Source organism: Zingiber officinale, chromosome 2B, assembly GCF_018446385.1.
Source record: "Zingiber officinale cultivar Zhangliang chromosome 2B, Zo_v1.1, whole genome shotgun sequence".
NCBI lineage: Eukaryota > Viridiplantae > Streptophyta > Magnoliopsida > Zingiberales > Zingiberaceae > Zingiber > Zingiber officinale.
The window spans coordinates 76,992,788-77,008,153 of record NC_055989.1 but is presented as its reverse complement, the minus strand read 5'-3'; the positions used below and the strand labels follow the sequence as shown (position 1 = coordinate 77,008,153).

Sequence of the window (15,366 nt, the reverse complement as noted above, 5' to 3'; positions counted from 1 at the left end):
CCTAGCTCTGATACCAAATAAATTGTCACGCCCCAGGTAGTCCCTGTCCGAAGAAATTTCGGCAGCATCTCCCCTGTACGGGTGACAATATGAATCTCAGTATACATATATCTATACCTCGGCCACACTCGGCCGGAACAATACACACAAATAGTAAACAATCCACGCAGTTATATTCAACATTTCTACACAGATATAATATGAACAATCCACGCAGTTATATAACGAAAAGATGATATAGAAATCAACGAAGATATACGTACACATCCTACTCTACTACAACGAAGAAACGAAATCCACGAAGTAATGAAATATTCACAGCGGAAAACGAAGTAACAAACCCGAATGTTCGATATAAAGTCCACAATACAAACCCACATCACAAGTACACGTATAAAAGCGAATACAGAAACTGATATCTAGAAATCCTCGCGACAAAGGGGCTAGCGACTGGAATCTCTCCTGACGGCCTCAACCAGAAAAATAGTAACAACGAGGTGAGTTCAAAGAACTCAGCAGGTACTCCAATAGATATGTAAAGCAACATATAACTACCAGTAATATCCTAAGGTACAGTCTCCTAAACCATAGGACCTACAGTACAGTCTCCTAACAATATAACAGGTATGCATAGCTGAATAAACTGTAATGAGTAACCAGAAGCATGTAATACAGTTTACAGCAAGAATAATAAGAAATGTATAACTGAAATAAACTGTACTCACCTACGAGGCTTGGGAGAATGACTGTGGACATACACAGATAAAGATAGTCAGAACAAATACGTATGTATCCTGTATGCATGTCAATCATATGCAGTCACCCAAGTGCATCATCCAATATGCAACAATCACAATAAATGCAATCTGTGCATATGATGCAATATGACATGGTCACCCCTGACGCCAGTCAGTATCTCACACACAATGGTGAGACCGCGTGGGTAGGGCTGTGACACCGTGCACTCTGCCGTCACTACCCCTGAAGAGTGACCGAGTGGACGGGATACTGTCGGAGTACACCTATCCTCCTACCTCAAACATAGTGAGGGAGCGTAATGCTCTCAACTCCCGATACGGCTGCAACCCCGCTGTATCGTGCTACCCATGAGCACCCCGGCGGTGCACCACCGAGCAACCTGCCATACACACCCTGAGTGCTGTGCCACTACCCATGCAGTAGACACGTTGTGTGCAGGCCCTCATGTAGCCGGCCGACGAGCTCAACAATAATGGAGTCGTCCATCGCCCAGCATGCAATCATGCGGTATGGTGCATGCGGCTACAGTATGTCATACCTGAACGCATCCTCCTCCATATACGTAGGTGCCAAACAGGTAAACGCAGATATATAACAGAGATATAAACAACATGAATCCAACAATATATAACAAGTATCTCCAGCATCTAATCATGGGTAGATAAGCACTATAAGTAACCATAACCACGAACACATATACACATGGCAAGAGATAAAAGTAAACCAGACTAATGTAAAGCATCTAACAGTAGAAGCATGTGATAGGTATCAACTAAGCTAAGACCAGGGAAGAAATAAATTTACCATCTATCACTAGTAACTATATATAAACTATACATATCATAAGACGGTATCAAAAGATAAGTCAAAGGGTACCCGCCTCAAATAGAAGGTACAATCCAAATATGAAGTCGAGACGCCCGTCTCGAATCAGCGTCCTACGTCAAACACATATAAATATTTTATTTAGCTAAATCCAAAAGAATAGCTAAATAAAATCCCTAATAACAAATTAGGGAAAAACCCTAATCAAATCATCGCAACCTACCTAATTTAAATCTAACCGTTAATTAGGGTTAATTACCCTAACCCTAATTACCCCATTAGATTAATTCAAACAATTATATCTAATCACAATCAACTAACCAATTACAACCTCCAATCAAACCTACACATAAATAACTAATCAATCACACTTAACCTAATCATTCCATTAGACTAATCTAAGCAAATAGATCTAATCACAAACAACCACTGATCATACCTAATTCAACACATAACTAATTATGTATCAACCTCACTATACCATACCTCAATCCAGCTGCTGTTGATTCTGGATCAAGGGAATACTGATGGATGGGTTGCTGCCGAGTTGATTCTGGATCAAGGGAACACTGATGGATGGGTGGCTGCCGAACCAAAAGTCCACAGAACAGCAAGGTGTTGGATTCCACTCCACAATTCGGATCAAGAAAGAATCAAGCAGGGAGATTATTGATCAAGCATCAACCCCTTTGATCTCTGCTCGACAGCCCAAGCACAACTCACTAATACCCAACGTCTCCAATCCGTGACCTAGTTCAGCCACAAAGAAAAATGAGGATCAAGATCATCGGATAGGATGAAAATCCAGCACCAATGATCCGAAGGGGCAATGCACCGGTGATGGATCTAGGGCATGGAGTGCAACAAGAACGCAACCACAGCGAGAAAGAAGATTCGATTGCTTACCCTTGAAGCCCTAATTACCCCTTCACGCCGGCGATCAAGTGGATCTCGCTTGGTCCAGTGGCATCAATGATCGGCACAAGGGGATGCGAGTGTCCACAGCCCGGGGATGAAAGGCATCGGCCGGATCTGAGCTCAATCCAGCGCCGAAACAAGAACTAGGGCTCGGTAGGCAGGCATGAGAAGAGACACGACGCTATGCTGCGGGCCGGAGAGGGAAATGCCAGCCGGCCTAAGCTCAATCGGAGATGATGCCGGCGAAGAAAGATCGCCGGAGTTGAAGCCTTGCTTCCGTCGTCGTCGCCCGTCCGCGAGAGAGAACAGAGAAGGCAGAGAGGGGAGATCGGGGAAGGAGAGGGTTCGGGCAATTGGCGTTTTAGGAGAGGAAATAAGGAAAAAGAATTTATATATTAAAAACATTTCCTCACTTAAACGGGTATCCCAAACAGGCTTTATCTGCGCCCGAACTTAATCCCCTCAAAACCCGTCGTACGAACACCGAATAATTCCCAGAAAATTCCTAAAAATTCCGGAAAAATATTATAAGGCTATTTTCCAAATAACCCTATTAATTAAATTTTCCGAGATCTCACAATAGAAGTGCAGATGGATCACATCTCTTATGGAAGAGTTAGACCATATTTAGTTTAGTTATGAACCAAATTGGTTTGGTTTAAAATTGAGTTGTTTTGGTTGTGAACCAAACCAAGAGGTTAATGAGTCAAATTTTGGTTAAGGAATTTTAGGTCGAGTTTGAGCTTTCTAATCCAACTCTCTCTCTCTCTCTCTCTCTCTCTCTCTGATGTGCGTAGATTATATACTCTTTATGCATGTTTTTACGCACATTTACATACTTTGAGCATGCTTGATCTATGCATTTTTATACTTCCAGCTTTCTTTTTAGCATATTTACTCTTTTGGTTCGGAGATCTACTTTTTGTGCATTTTCTGTACACAGGAGTCGATTTGGTGAAGAATCTACATCTTTGGGAAAGCCTTGGAGGAAACAAAGGGAGAAAGCACCAGGCCGTGTACCTCACACGACCCTGCACTGGTACCGTGTACCTCACACGACCCTGCACTGGTATGGAGCTCAGGCCGTGTGGAGTTTGGCACCAACAGAAGAGGAAGATGACATGGCCGTGTGAACCTCACACGGCCGTGTCAAGATTTGAAGCCAACCAGAGCAGAAGCCTTACATGGCCGTGTGGATCTACACGGCCGTGTGAGGTTTCCAGAAACCAAGCAGGCTGTGGTCGTGTGCACCACACGACCGTGTAGCATTTCCAGAGAGCAGAAGGGTCCTGGCCGTGTGAGTCACACGGTCGTGCAGCTTTGGTAGAGAAGGAACTGGACATGGCCGTGTGGCGCCCGATTCCCTCCTCTATTTAAACCCTCCTTCATGAATTGAAAAGGGATCTCTCCCCCTTTGGGAGAAGGCAAGATTTGGTGGTTTCCTCCCACTCTTGGGAGGATTTCTAGGCGATTCTAAGAGAGTTCTTGACGATTTCGACTCCGGAGCGAGGATTGGATCCGAAGACGAGGCTTCTTCGTAGATAAATTTTCTCTTTCCCCCTTTTTTTGGTTTCTTGGATTGGGGATTTAAGGAATGCTTGTAATCTTCATTTCTTCGGATATTCTTCCTCGATTCATGGAGTAGATCTTGTATTCTAGGATTAAGGGAGTATTTGTATGATGGATTGATGTAATCTCTTGTGGATTTGCCATTTTCTTGTTTCAATGACATTGTCTTGCTTGTATCAATTAGATCTTGAGTGATTAATGGTGATTTGTACTTAATTCTCATTCTTGATTGATTGTTTGGATTTCTTGTGGACTTTGTAAAGATAAACTCTCACTCGATCATCCGAGGGATCCACGTGACAGGTGCAAGCCCGTGTAAGGACGTTTGAGAGATAATCTTGAAGAGGAAATAGGAATATTCAAGAGAGTAGAATGGATTTTGTGATTAGTTTCTTGTATCTTGATAGATTAATAAGTTGTGGGCTTCTATGTTGATATCCGAGGAAGGCATAGTAATAGGTGCGCTTCTGTGTAAGGACAACGTAAGTTCACGTCTAATTGATCATATTTAGATACATTTCTCAGTGCTTAGCCGGTTATCTATTGCAAGAGAGAACTGGCAACTTTCTACAAGTGTTTGGCAATTGAGGGATAAGAAGTGGTGAACCATTTACATTCAAGAAATCTTACAAAGAAACCGAAACTCCTAGAATCTCCCTTATCATAACTCAAAACACTAAACTCTTGTTTGTTGATCTATAATATTAGATTTGTTTACCTTCACTTTGCATTTGAAACGATTGGATAGTTGTTTAGCTAATTCGCATTGAGACATTTCTAGTGCTTATTCCAGTCCTTGTGGATACGATAATCTTTTATATTACTTGTGACATTTCCGTACACTTGCGGAGCGTGACAAGTTTTTGGCGCCGTTGCCGGGGACTGCGCTATAACATTAGGAATTATCAATTGAGTTAGACTAAACATAACATTTGTTTTCCTTTCATATTGCATAGTTGTAACTAATCATTAGATTTCTGTTTTTACTTTCTTGTATAACTCTTACTTCTTGTTAATTCTTTTTGTACAAATTCAATTTTGCATTTCTGATTCTCTTATTTTTCTTTTTCTGTTGAATTGTCATTTGCTATCTTGTTCTTGTGTATGCGAAGATCTAACTTTGCTGGGGAATTCTTTCCTTTTGACCCTGAGATTGACAGGACTTTCCATAAAAGAAGAATTCTGCAAAGGCAAATTGAAGAACAGGAACATTTGAACATGGCGAATAGACCACTCAAGGATTATGCAGCACCTTATGCAAGAGGTTTTCGATCTAGTATTTCAAGACCTCCAGTGGAAGCTAATAACTTTGAAATCAAACCCGTAATTATATCTATGGTGCAGCAGAACCAATTTGGTGGAGGACCTCATGAAGACCCCAATCAACACTTAGAGGTCTTTTATGAAATATGTGATACCATGAAATGAATGGAGTTCCTTCAGAAGCAGTTAGATTGTTATTATTTGGGTTTTCCTTAAGAGATAGGGCAAAGCAATGGCTGAATTCTTTGGCCCCTAATAGCATCACCACTTGGGAGCAGTGTGAGCAACAGTTTCTTGATAAATTCTATCCACCAAGCAAAACAGCTCATATGAGGAATTTAATTGCAAGCTTCAAGCAAACTGACTCAGAATATCTTTTTGAAGCATGGGATAGATATAATAGTATGCTCAGACAATGCCCACATCATGGGTTGGAAAGATGGTTAGTGTTGCACACTTTTTACAATGGTATCAACTATCATACCAAAGTGTCCCTTGATTCAGCTGCTGGAGGGGCACTTATGAATAAAAGTTTAGATGAAGCTGAAGAAATTATTGACAGTGTAGCACAAAATCATCATCAATGGGCAAATGAAAGAAGTGGTGGCTATTCTTCTGTAAACCCAACAATTAAAGCATCAGGGAAGTTTGATGTAGATGCAGTCACTCTTTTGTCTGCAAAATTGGACGCTCTTACAACGAAATTTGAAAATATTGTTGGTGCAGTAAGCATCCGACGATCGAACCTCAGTTTTGATAATGGCAAAGGGATTCAAAGTTAAGATTCCTTGTTATCTAACGTGGTTAAATAAGGTTTCAGGAAAGTCCTAACTGCGGTTAGGCAAGGGAAAATCCTAAGGGGGGGTAACCTTAGGTCCTAGGGGGTGGTAACCCTAGGTGAAGGAAAATCCTAAGGGGGGTAACCTTAGGTCCTAGGGGGCGGTAACCCTAGGTGAAGGAAAATCCTAAGGGGGGCAACCTTAGGTCCTAGGGGGCGGTAACCCTAGGTGGAGAAAAACCCTAGGGGGCGGTAACCCTAGGTCCTAGGGGGTGGTAACCCTAGGCGGAAAGTCCAGTCGGTCTGGAGGACCGGACTGGCAACAGGTAAATCTCCTGAGTGGAGTAGGTGAGGACGCGTTCCCCGCAGAGGGAATAGTAGGCGTCGGGTCGACCTAGGGTTTCCGGATGGAAATCCAAAGTCAGACTCGGACAGTCCAAAGACTGTCAATTATTACTTACTGTGTTTTATCAGATTCTAACATTGTCTTGCAGGGTATTTTGCTCAGACTAACCTTTGTTTGCAGGTGAGGAACCTGCTGGAAAAAGGCTGTCCGGGCGCCCGGGACCAAATTCTATCCCCTGCGCGACTTCGCCATGTGGAGCATCCTGGTTGGTTGGCCACGTCATACTCCAAGCGCCCGGAAGGGATCCAGGCGCCCGGAACCGCATATAAAAGGAGGGTTGAGGTGCAGCTTCAAGACAACGAATTCTAAGTGATCTCTCATCAACATGCTGCTCCAAAAGACGCTCCGAAACGCTACTACAAGTGCCCGACGACCTGAAGCTTCAGAATTAGCAATTCGTGTTGTCGGTATAATTTTTGATAGCTTTTATTCGTACTCATAATTGTAATCTTTGAACGAGCTTATAGTTGTTGCCCACCGGAAGCGATCAAGGATCGCGGGCCTTCGAGTAGGAGTCGACTTAGGCTCCGAACGAAGTAAAATCGACCTGTCTCTTTGTGTTGTCTCTTTATTTTATTTCCGCTTATTCCGCTGCACGTTTTAACTCCGATAGTTTTTTGATAACCGAACGAAATAGCCACGAGCGCTATTCACCCCCCCCTCTAGCGCGTCTCGATCCAACAATTGGTATTAGAGCGGTGTCGCTTTGAACTGGTGCAACCACCATTCAAGCATTTTTTGTAGCTTTGTCGTTTGTATAGGTTGAAAATATAACCTTACGCCTTTCGTTTTTTTCCCTCCAAAACTGTTTTCAAAAAATCCATTTTCATCTTTTCACCATTGGTTGGAATTAACAAAATATTACGTTTTCAAAAATTTGTAGTAATATTTTTTATAATATTTTAATAATATTTTATTATTTTCTCTCGAAATTCCTGAATTACTATTTTTATTTCTCTCCCGCACTACTAATCCAAGACCAAGTCTTGGAACAAGTTTTATTGTGTTTATTTTGCGAGATTCCTTCTAATGGCCTACGAAGATGGGTACAACTCCACATGCCTACCACTGCTGTCTGACGAGAACCACAGATACTGGAAAGACCAGGTGAAGCATCAATTAAAGACCGAAGCAGAAATATGGACCATAGTCCATATTGGATTCACTCTTCCCACCAAAGAAGGTGTACTCATCACCTGTGACAAGTGGGATGCACAAACAATAAGGGCATTCGAGGCAAATGCAAAAGCAACTTACATTCTCCTGTGCGGACTAACAAATTCAGATCTTGATCGAGTTGGAAAGTTCAACAATGCTAAGGAGCTTTGGGAGAAAGTGCTCAAGCTTTATGAGATCCCTTCAGAGTTAGAAGATCGAATAGAACCTGAGTCCGAATTTGAAATTGAATCCTCAGAGTCAACCTCCGAACCAGACTCAGAAAAATCATAGCACTGATGGCCGAAGATGAGATATCTAAATCTGAGTCAGAATTTGAAATGACAACAGTCAAGGGGGAGGATCCTATCACGGATCTAAAAGGTAAAATTGTAAATTCAAATTGTAAATCTCTCATAATCTGTTTTAAGTGTAGGGAGAGAGGGCACTATAGAAACGACTGCCCCACTCGTAAGACTCGACCGGCACAATCGGAGGAGAAGGAGAAAATGATCAGGAGAGGGAAGAAATACATCAAATGCTCCAAATGCAAACTAATGAGTCACTGCAAAAGACAATGCCCAGAAAAAAGACCCAAGAATCCAGAGGGAGAAATCACGGTTAGTACATTTACATTATATGAAAATCCAGTTTTTGCAACACATGATCGCACTAGCTTAACTAATCCTGCTTGCTCTAGTATAGATTTCTCTTCAAAATTAGATATGCATGCTAATAATGTAATGAACAAAATTAATTCAAATAAAAATAAGAAATTAACTCTTAGAAAAGTAGAAATACAAAATAATATTTTAAAAGATAAAGTTGATAAATTAGAGAAGATTGTTAATAATTTAGTCAAATCACGAAATCTAGACTTGGGTTATAAATCTAAAGTAAAACTTAAACAGTACAAACCAAGTTATAATCAAGTACCTTTTATTTACTTAACTTAATAAAACGTAAATCAATAACCTAGGAGGAGGCTCCAGAATAGCTGGCACCTCCGAAATTAATCCACCCGATAAGGGTAAACAAGAGTAGATTACCTGGCAGGGTAATTAAGGTTAGATTAAAATGGATTAGGTTTAACTTAACCAACGGTACTGGTGAAGTTTTTGGATGATAGTACGTTAGGGAAGCTTGGGCATCGCATGTCTAGGAAGATATGGCTTCGACCTGGTGCATTTGGCCAAGTGGAACTGACTGAAGCTACCCTTAAATGGATCCTAACTAGTTAGACCAAAGTTTAGTATTAAGTTCAATGGGTAGGACTATTTGGGAAATCTCGAAGGCATGGTTACTTTAATGAGTTCCTTGTGACTCACCATAGCCCAGAAGTTTATCCAAAGAATGCTTACTTGTTGAACCCAAAGCTAAACCTGAATCTAACACAAAGTTAAACCAAACCCTTAATTTGAACCTCAATTCATCTCACAACAATTATAGGATTACCTGATTGAAAACTTAGATCGGGTGAAATGACTAAGAAACTTAAAATTTCTAAATTAAAATTATTTTAAAAATCTCTTTAAAATCTTTTCAAAATTATTTTAAAACTTAATTTCAAAATCTTTTTAAAACTTAATTTCAAAATTATTTTACAACTTAATTTCAAAATCTTTAAAACTTAATTTTAAAATTCTTTTAAAATTATTTGAAAAATCTTTTCAAAATCATTTCAAAATCTTTAAAACTTAATTTTAAAATTCTTTTAAAATTATTTGAAAAATCTTTTCAAAATCTTTAAAACTTAATTTTAAAATTCTTTTAAAGTTTATTTGAAATTTTTTTTTCAAAATCATTTCAAAATCTTTAAAACTTAATTTTAAAATTCTTTTAAAATTATTTGAAAAATATTTTCAAAATCATTTCAAAATCTTTAAAACTTAATTTTAAAATTCTTTTAAAATTATTTGAAAAATCTTTTCAAAATCTTTAAAACTTAATTTTAAAATTATTTTAAAATTATTTGAAAAATATTTTCAAAATCTTTATTAAAATTATTTGAAAAATATTTTCAAAATCATTTCAAAATCTTTAAAACTTAATTTTAAAATTATTTTAAAATTATTTGAAAAATATTTTCAAAATCTTTAAAACTTAATTTCAAAATTCTTTTAAAATTTATTTGAAAAATATTTTCAAAAATCATTTCAAAATCTTTTAAAATTCTTTTAAAAATTATTTGAAAAATCTTTTCAAAATCTTAAAACTTCATTTCAAAATTATTTGAAAAATATTTTTAAAATCATTTTAAAAATCTTTTAAAACTTAATTTCAAAAGTTATTTGTAAAATCATTTGAAAAAAAAAATCATTTAAAAATCATTTGAAATATCCTCTGAAAAATTAATTTCAAAACCCTCTTCAGAAGTTATTAAACTCTTTGAAATTCTAAACTCAATTAATTTTTAAATCTTCAAAATAATGGTCCCTTATTTGGGGTTCTAATTGATATTTTCAATGTTGTAAATTAAAGTAAACTCCATCTCACACTCACTCATATGCTAAACATGATTGAATGAGTGAGATGGAAAATCAGGAAAATAATTTTTCTAACCTCTCATGCTTGAACTCCTAAACTCAAAAATTTATTAAGGCATTAATTAAGGGGGAGTGATTTTGAGTCGGTTTTAAAATTAGTTTTTCTTTAAAAAAATTTTTGACTTGACCTTAAAATTAAAAACTATTTTTGGCATATCTTCGAAAATTCAAGCTATTTTTAACTCAGCGTTAAAATTAAAATTATTTATGACCTGACTTTTAAATTATAACTCCTCTATAAGCTAAATGTTTTCAAAGCTAAGTACTTAATTAAGTTTTCTCTAACTAAACTTAGTTAAATTATTTTCTAAACTTAGCTACTTGGCAAAATATTTTATCAATGCAATCATTTTTAAGCTGAAAACATAGCTAAGTATTTTCAAATTTAGCTAAATATTTTTTTTCAAAAACATTTAGCTAAGTACTTTTTAAAGTGTTTAAGTACTTTATCTCATCTAAAAGTATCTCTCAAACTAAAGGAAGAATTTTGCTTTCAAAAATTATGATTTCACCTAGCTAAAAGTCTTACAAGAAAAACTAAGTGTTTATCAAAAGTATACTTAACCCTCTATTTTTCTCTTTGAAAGATAACATTGAAAATTATCTTTGAAAGTTAAGCTAAGGCCTAAATTTTCTTCACTCTCTTGGGTATTTTGATATATGGCAAAGGGGGAGAGTAGGAAGAAATTCAAAGAAAATTATAAATTTACGGAAATTTTATTGTGAATATGCCTATGCTTTATTTATGCATGTGCTTATTTATACGTATCTTTATTGCATTTTTTACTTAACTTTGAATTTCGGTTGCCATAATCAAAAAGGGGGAGATTGTTGGTGCAGTAAGCATCCGACGATCGAACCTCAGTTTTGATAATGGCAAAGGGATTCAAAGTTAAGATTCCTTGTTATCTAACGTGGTTAAATAAGGTTTCAGGAAAGTCCTAACTGCGGTTAGGCAAGGGAAAATCCTAAGGGGGGGTAACCTTAGGTCCTAGGGGGTGGTAACCCTAGGTGAAGGAAAATCCTAAGGGGCGGCAACCTTAGGTCCTAGGGGGCGGTAACCCTAGGTGGAGAAAAACCCTAGGGGGCGGTAACCCTAGGTCCTAGGGGGTGGTAACCCTAGGCGGAAAGTCCAGTCGGTCTGGAGGACCGGACTCCCGAGTGGAGTAGGTGAGGACGCGTTCCCCGCAGAGGGAATAGTAGGCGTCGGGTCGACCTAGGGTTTCCGGATGGAAATCCAAAGTCAGACTCGGACAGTCCAAAGACTGTCAATTATTACTTACTGTGTTTTATCAGATTCTAACATTGTCTTGCAGGGTATTTTGCTCGGACTAACCTTTGTTTGCAGGTGAGGAACCTGCTGGAAAAAGGCTGTCCGGGCGCCCGGGACCAAATTCTATCCCCTGCGCGACTTCGCCATGTGGAGCATCCTGGTTGGTTGGCCACGTCATACTCCAAGCGCCCGGAAGGGATCCAGGCGCCCGGAACCGCATATAAAAGGAGGGTTGAGGTGCAGCTTCAAGACAACGAATTCTAAGTGATCTCTCATCAACATGCTGCTCCAAAAGACGCTCCGAAACGCTACTACAAGTGCCCGACGACCTGAAGCTTCAGAATTAGCAATTCGTGTTGTCGGTATAATTTTTGATAGCTTTTATTCATACTCATAATTGTAATCTTTGAACGAGCTTATAGTTGTTGCCCACCGGAAGCGATCAAGGATCGCGGGCCTTCGAGTAGGAGTCGACTTAGGCTCCGAACGAAGTAAAATCGACCTGTCTCTTTGTGTTGTCTCTTTATTTTATTTCCGCTTATTCCGCTGCACGTTTTAACTCCGATAGTTTTTCGATAACCGAACGAAATAGCCACGAGCGCTATTCACCCCCCCCTCTAGCGCGTCTCGATCCAACAAATATGGGGACTAGTGCTAATATGGTCAATGCTATTAGTACATCTTGTGAAGTATGTGGGAGTTCAGAGCACTCAAATGACAAATCCACAAAGGTTTGCATACAATCACATTACATCAAACAAGAACAATGCATCAACAAGTCATTGAATAGAATCATGGTGTTTTCATAGTTTTACATCATTCATCTCATCACAAATACTTCCTACATCCTAGATCTAGAGATCTACTCCATTGCAAGATAATTACAATCAAGAGACAAGAAATAAAGCTATCTACAACTCAAAACATAAGGAGAAGAGAAGGGAAAGCTTATCCATGTAGCACCGGTCTTCTTGGATGCAATCTTTGCTCCGGAGGTGGACGGATCGGCGAAGGATCGAAGATCTAGGGTTCCCCCAAGGGGGAGAACCCTTCCCCAAGCAATGGGGAAGAGCCCATTGGGAGCTATCACTGCACAAATCAATCAACTGGAACAATGTGATACAATCGTGAGTTACAATCAAAGGCAGAATAACCCATACTCAAATACTTATAACCCTGGATGGAAGAGCCATCCCAATTTTTCTTACAGAAATAATCAAGATCAAGGACCATCTATGGGGGTAAGACCAAATTTGCAAGCTGGGCAACAAAATTTTCAACATCTATCTTCTCAAGGCTTACCAAAGTCAAATATTGAAAAGATGCTTGAAGAAATTATCTCAAGTCAGAATGAAATGAAGCAAGATATAGCAAAGCTCATTCAGAGAATGGATAATTCTGATAAGCATCAAAAGATCCAGGATAGTCAAATTGCCCAACTAGCTTCCTCATCATCCAGAGCACCAGGACAACTTCCTGGAAAACCTGATGTGAATCCTATGGAGCATTGCAATAGAATTGAGCTTAGGAGTGGACGGATCTTGGGAGACTCCCAAGTGACCGCTTCAAAAGGGATACAAAAAGAAGAAGAGCTCTCTCCTCTTATACCAAATCAGATTCAAGCTAATGAGGAGAGTACCATTGAGGTTGAAGAGACTCTTCCACTGAATCATCAGAGCAAAGCTGTCCCTTTTCCTCAGAGACTTACAATGCTCAAGAAAGATGAAGAATTTGGCAAGTTTTTAGAAAAAGTTAAGGAAATTTGTGTAGAGGTACCTCTTATTGATGCTATTCTTCAAATGCCTAGATTTGTCAAATTCCTGAAGGATCTCATGTCGAACAAGAGAAGAAGGGGAGAGGTTGAGACAATTGCGCTTAGTGAGGAATGTAGTGCTATTTTGGAGAAGAACACTTCCCCAAAACTAAAGGACCCAGGGAGCTTTTATATTCCTTGCAACATAGGAAAAGAATTTTTTGAAAAAGCTTTTTGTGATTTGGGGGCAAGTGTTAGCCTCATTCCCTATTCAATTTGTAATAAATTAGGTCTCAAAAACATTAAACTTACTACTATGGCACTTCAACTTGCTGATCATTCCTGCAGGTACCCTTTGGGTATTATAGAAGATGTGTCAGTAGAGGTGGATGAGAATGTTATTCCCACAGATTTTGTCGTGTTGGACATGGAAGAGGACCCCAGGATTCCTATCATATTAGGAAGACCTTTCCTTGCTACAGCTGGAGCTATAATTGATGTCAAAAATCATAAGCTTTCTTTGGTAATTGGTAAGGAAAGGTTGGAATATGATCTATCTAATATCTCTAACCATGTTTCGTCTCTTTTAAATGCTTGTAGCAGGACAAGCATTTATAAGCTTGAGGAATGGAATTTTCATCCTCATGGAAGGCCACCAAACTAAGGAGACAATGTGGTGGAAGATGTTGGGAGAAGATCTCCCAACAAAAATGAAAAGTATATCTGTCCTCCAAGGGCGAGGAAAAGAAGTGAATGATCAAGTTTGGTCGAGCTAAAGACCTTAAACAAGCGCTTCTTGGGAGGCAACCCAAGGGTTCTTTTAGTTAGTTTTGATTTGTATTTTAACTTCTTTTAGTTTAATGCATTCTTTTGATTTTGTTTTCAAATTAGGTGAAAAACAGAGCTAGACCGTGTGCTATACACGGCCAGGTAAAGGTTGCAGAGAAGGGAAGTGCTTGGGCCATGCATCCAGACACGGCCGTGTGGGATCTCCCGAGGAGAAAAAGGTATAGGTCGTGTCCCAGACACGGCCGTGTAAAGAATCCCGAGAAGAAGGATGGAGAGGCCGTGTCCCAGACACGGCCGTGCGAAGAATCCAGAGAGGGAAGAGGGGGAGGCCGTGTGGATCTGCACGGCCCGTGTAGGAGAGTTATTAAAGTTTTTTTTTTTCTACCTTACACGGCCAGATCTTGGCCGTGTTCCGCACACCCCCAACTCTCCAAAACATATCTTTTTCTCCCGATCTCTTAAAAACTCCTCTCTAATCTCTCAAGATCTCTTAGATCCGATTCTCCTCCTTTCTAAGACTTGGACTTTTTGTTCTCCTAACCTAAGATCTGTGTTCTTTGAGTTCCATTTTTCCAACTTTAGATAATTCTTCCCCTATCTAAACTCATCAAGATGTCCAATATTTTGAAGAAACTTCGCAAAGGAGGTGGTGGATCCAGTGGAGACAAAGAGAAGGAGCCATCAAGGGACAAAGGAAAACAACCAGTGAAGGGCAAAGACAAAAGGACTTCACGCAACGAAGGTAATGACAATGAATTCAATATTGTGTTTAGAAATGATGATCAAGTAACTAGATTTGCAATTCTTGTCAATAGAAAGATAGTGTGTACTAGATATATGGACCCAACTGTTCTTGATATGCTTGGAATTAGGGAAGATGTAGATTTGATGATTGGGTTTTTGGATTGGAGTGATATTCTGTACACCCATTTGCCTACATATCCTCGTCTTGTTTTGGAATTTTTGAGTTCATTGGATGTCCATTTTACTAATGAAGATGATTATTTTGGAAAAATCTCTTTTAGACTATTGAATCAAGAATTTCTATGGGCATTTAGTGACTTTAATTCTTGTTTTGGATTAACCACCGGTAGCCCTCGTAGGTTTGATCCAAGGTTTAATTGGAATCATTTTTGGAATGCAATAACTGGGTTAGATCAACCTTATGAGCCTTCAAGAGCTAAGGCCTCCCATATGCAAAACCCCATCTTTAGGTATCTACATAGAGTCATGGGTAAAACTATTTTTGGTAGGGGAGAGAGTGATGGGGTGGTTAAAAAGATAGAGCTTTATGCTTTATGGGCTATGCTTTATAAGGTTGAATTTGATTCT

The 15,366-nt window shown here is 39.0% G+C and overlaps 1 non-coding gene across 1 annotated transcript; it reads right to left on the bottom strand.

The window, feature by feature from the left end:
• Positions 1-5,661: 5,661 nt before the first annotated feature.
• Positions 5,662-5,767, bottom strand: LOC122049933. The gene has a single exon (XR_006131173.1). It is a non-coding gene; the product is annotated as a small nucleolar RNA R71 (small nucleolar RNA).
• Positions 5,768-15,366: the final 9,599 nt, after the last annotated feature.